We start from the raw sequence: 4,253 nt of genomic DNA on the forward strand, positions 1-4,253 counted from the left end.
GTTTTTTTTTTTTATTAATTTTTTTTTTTTTTTATAATAAGGTTTAGTGTTATTTTTGTGTGTGTAAACTAAGTATTGTGCAAACAACCTAGCAATGAAGTCATGTAATAATAATATGGATGTTTGTTATACAAAAATGAACTAATGTTGTCGTTAAATGTTACTCCGTACCATTGTTTCGCAGTATTTCCAAGGTGCTTCAATTTCTTTAAGTTACATGTTTTTTTTTTTAATTTTTATTTCAAACTCTTAGATATATAAATTTGTATGCATATAGTTTGATTAGATGAGATTGACTTTTATTTTTATAATTTGTTACTCAATGATTTATGAGGAAAGATATGTTTATCTGTGTATCGCACGGTCTAATCTAGTTAAGTTTAACTAAATTTATTAGTCACATAAAAAATCTTTAATACTAGTACTCCGAAGTAAATAGTAAGGAAATTCTCCAAGGTCAAAACTAGCAGCCAATTTTAAGTGTTAAATAATTGATTGAAATTTGTAAAGGTCAAAACTAGCAGCCAATTTTGTAATAAACTCTGTTTGACAAATTTAATGCACCCAAAAAAGCTGAACATCGAATGGTTTTGCTCACATTATCTCCACCAACTTAGGTCCTGTGCCAAACTCCAATCTCTCTCCTCTGGCCAAAAACTCCATACCCAGATCACAAAACTTGGTCTCCATCATTATGGCCCAATACCCAACTCCCTTGTTGAAATGTATGGCAAATGTGGTGTTATTGATCATGCCCTCAAAGTGTTCGACGAAATGCCTCAAAGAGATCTTGTATCCTGGGCTTCAATTCTTACTGCTTTTAATCATGCTGGTTTTCCCCATAAAACGCTTTCTTTGTTCCTTAGAATGTGGGAGCATGATAAGTTACTGCCTGATCATTTTGTGATTGCTAGTCTTGTTAGGTCCTGTGCTAGCTTGGTTGATGTTAGGCTTGGTAAACAAGTGCATGCTCATTTTGGTTTGTCTCCCTTTTATGAGGATGATGTTGTTAAATCATCACTAGTCGATTTATACTCAAAATGTGGGTTCCTTGACTATGCTAGGATGGTTTTCGATTCGATTAAGGTGAAAAATACGATTTCTTGGACGGCTTTGGTCTCGGGTTATGCTCGAATTGGACGGAAAACTGATGCTGTGGAGCTTTTCAGGAGGATGCCTGACAAGAATTTGTTGTCTTGGAGTGCTTTGATATCTGGGTTGGTGCATAGTGGTCATGGGAATGATGCTTGTAGTATCTATAGGAATATGAGAAGAGAGGTTGATCATGGTGCTGACCCATATATTCTTTCAAGTGTTATTGCAGCATCTGCTAATATGGCAGCACTACAGCTAGGGAAGCAATTACACTGCTTGGTTATATTGCTCGGGTTTGAACGTAATTTGTTCATCTCCAATTCACTCATTGATATGTATGCCAAATGCAGTGATCTTTTAGCAGCGAAAGGCATTTTTTCATGTATGTACAAAAGAGATGTTGTGTCTTGGACTTCTATCATAGTTGGGATGGCTCAACACGGCCAAGCAAAGGAAGCATTGGCTCTGTACGATGAGATGGTCATTGATGGTGTAAGACCGAATGAAGTGACATTTCTAGGGTTGATTTATGCTTGTAGTCATGTAGGTTTAGTTAACAAAGGTCGGCTTTTCTTTGATATGATGGTTCAAGATTATGGAATGAAGCCCTGGTTGCATCACTACACATGCCTATTGGATGTTCTTAGCCGTTCTGGTCACCTTGATGAGGCCGAGAAACTCCTAGAGACAATGCCATATAATCCTGATGAAGCTGCTTGGGCTGCTCTGTTAAGTGCTTGCAGGAAACACAAAAATACGGAGGTTGCTATAAGGGTTGCTGATCATTTACTGTGCTTGGGGCCTGAAGACCCTTCTTCTTATATTTTGCTTTCTAATACATATGCTTCTGCTTCTATGTGGGATAATGTGTCTAAAGTTCGCAAATTGATGTCTAAAATGGATTTGAAGAGAGAGCCTGGTTATAGCTGTATTGAACTTGCAAAGGAGAGTCAAGTGTTTTATGCAGGGGAGACATCTCATCCTATGCAGGAAAAACTTATTGGTTTGCTTGAGGAGTTGGATTTGGAGATGAGAAAAAGAGGTTATGTTCCAGATACTAGTTATGTTTTACATGAACTGGAGCAGCATGAGAAGGAGAGGCATTTGTTGTGGCATAGTGAAAGGTGGGCTGTAGCATATGGCTTGCTTAAATCTGCTCCTGGTACCACCATACGCATAGTGAAAAATTTACGAACTTGTGGGGATTGTCACACGGTGTTAAAATTCATAAGCAGCATCGTAAAGAGGGAGATCATTGTTCGAGATATCAACAGGTTTCATCATTTTAAGGATGGTAGCTGTTCTTGTGGTGATTTTTGGTAGGCACTTACAAGCAGAGTATCTGTATACAGGACGTAATCTACCTCTTCATTGCTCAGGAACTCCATTAAGGAGTCCTATTAAGGTTTATAGCACCCTTTTCTTTAATCTTCATATTTTGGTACTATAAACACACATACACACCATTACGCTGTCCTTTGAAGTCTTAACTCTTAACTATGGCCTGATGATCCCCGAATTGTGTTTTTGTTTTGTCCTCCAAAATCTTAACTATTGCCTGATGATCTCTAAATTCTGTTATTTGTTAACTTTCTATTGATCTCTGATTCTACAACCCCCAATATCAATTTTCATGAAGCTCTCATAAGAATTTTAACACTGAAGCATTTTCTGACGAAAAAGTTGTGCTCCTTTTCCATCCCTTAGAAGGTTATCAGTTTACAGAAAGAACACATACTTGGCCTTCTCTACATGATCTCCTTTGTCCTAAGTCAGCAATCCATCATTACTCTAGTACATTAGAAAAATTGTATTCTTCTTAATTAGGAGTTAGGATGGCAATTATGTATTTCTTCAGAATAACATATGATCAATATTGTCTGCTTGGAACATATGATACAATATTGTCTGCTTGGAACATATGATAAAATGCATCTGTTATTTTGTTTGTGTTGGATCTTTGTTAAAAGGAGATGAAGTTAATATTCCGTGTCTCTATCTTTAAATCAATTATTCAACAAACAGAATCTAAAGTGATGTTCCCTTAATTATGTGCAACAAGTCTTAGTTAGTTCTGTTTCCGTTTACCAATATGAAGTCCCATTCTCTTAGAGGTGCATCCTGTTTGTTTATTATGAGAAAGTAACTGGTTGGCTGTTTCCAATGGTTAGTTTGATGTGTCCATGTTAGTTAATATTCCAATATGAAGTCCCATTCTCTTAGAGATGAAGTTAATATTCCGTGTCTCTATCTTTTCTTTTTTTTTTTTCCTTTTTTTTTTTTTTTTTCTCTTTCCCCTGAGCCTAAAGGACGCTATTGAAGATGCCCTGGCCATTTTCCAACCCGTCATCTTGGTTCTTGAGGATGTTGCTCAGAGCAAAGCGGAGATTGAAAGAGCCTTGAAGGTAACTCATTTACTCATCACTTAATTATTGCATGTTTTGATGTTTAGGATTTATGAGATCATATTTGGGAAAGACTTAGATATGTTATTGTAGATTAGGGATAAGGTTACTAGATTTAATAATCGATACTGTTAGTTTATAATATTTTTCTCATAGGAAAATATTTCTCATGAATAACGAAAAGTAATGTATGGAGATGTCTAGAAGGACATTATTGGAGGCATGAAATCTTTTACTCTGTAATCTATAATTTTCACACCTTTTTTTAAAAAATTAAATTCTAATTTGTTCTGCGAATTATTTGGGCTTCTTGGGTAACAATCTGTATGAATTTGATATTAAATAGTGTCAGATAATTGATTTATTTCTTGAGGATGGGAAATTATGGGGTTTTAATGGGGTGCATGGAAGACTCGAGTAGTTTAACTAGATACTTCTATATTTGGTGATATATAATAAGACACTGCTGAAAGCTTGAACTAAGGTTGCCTGCTTTAATGATTATTAGGGAAAGAATCATGAATTCTAGTAATTTATACCTCTTCAAGGGTTGATCGATTGCAATATCATAAGCTGATAGAGAAGTCATTAGAGAGAATAAAGGGTTTAACTGAAAAGTAAACCATTTGCAAGTCGTTTTGTAGGGTTCAGCTACTTTGTTATACAATATTTGCATAGGGCTTGTGGCTTTGATGTCAAAGAGTTAATGTTATCCGTAATTTCGCTTTGATGATTGGTCATTGTAGAAAGCCA

The 4,253-nt window shown here is 35.7% G+C and overlaps 1 pseudogene; it reads left to right on the top strand.

Annotated features, from left to right (window-relative positions):
* The first annotated feature begins 551 nt into the window (after positions 1–551).
* Positions 552–2,970, top strand: LOC145582584 (pentatricopeptide repeat-containing protein At4g14050, mitochondrial pseudogene; annotated as a pseudogene).
* The last annotated feature ends 1,283 nt before the right edge of the window (positions 2,971–4,253 follow it).

This window comes from Chenopodium album, chromosome 15 (genome assembly GCF_948465745.1).
Source record: "Chenopodium album chromosome 15, dcCheAlbu1.1, whole genome shotgun sequence".
In the NCBI taxonomy this organism is placed as follows: Eukaryota; Viridiplantae; Streptophyta; class Magnoliopsida; order Caryophyllales; family Amaranthaceae; genus Chenopodium; species Chenopodium album.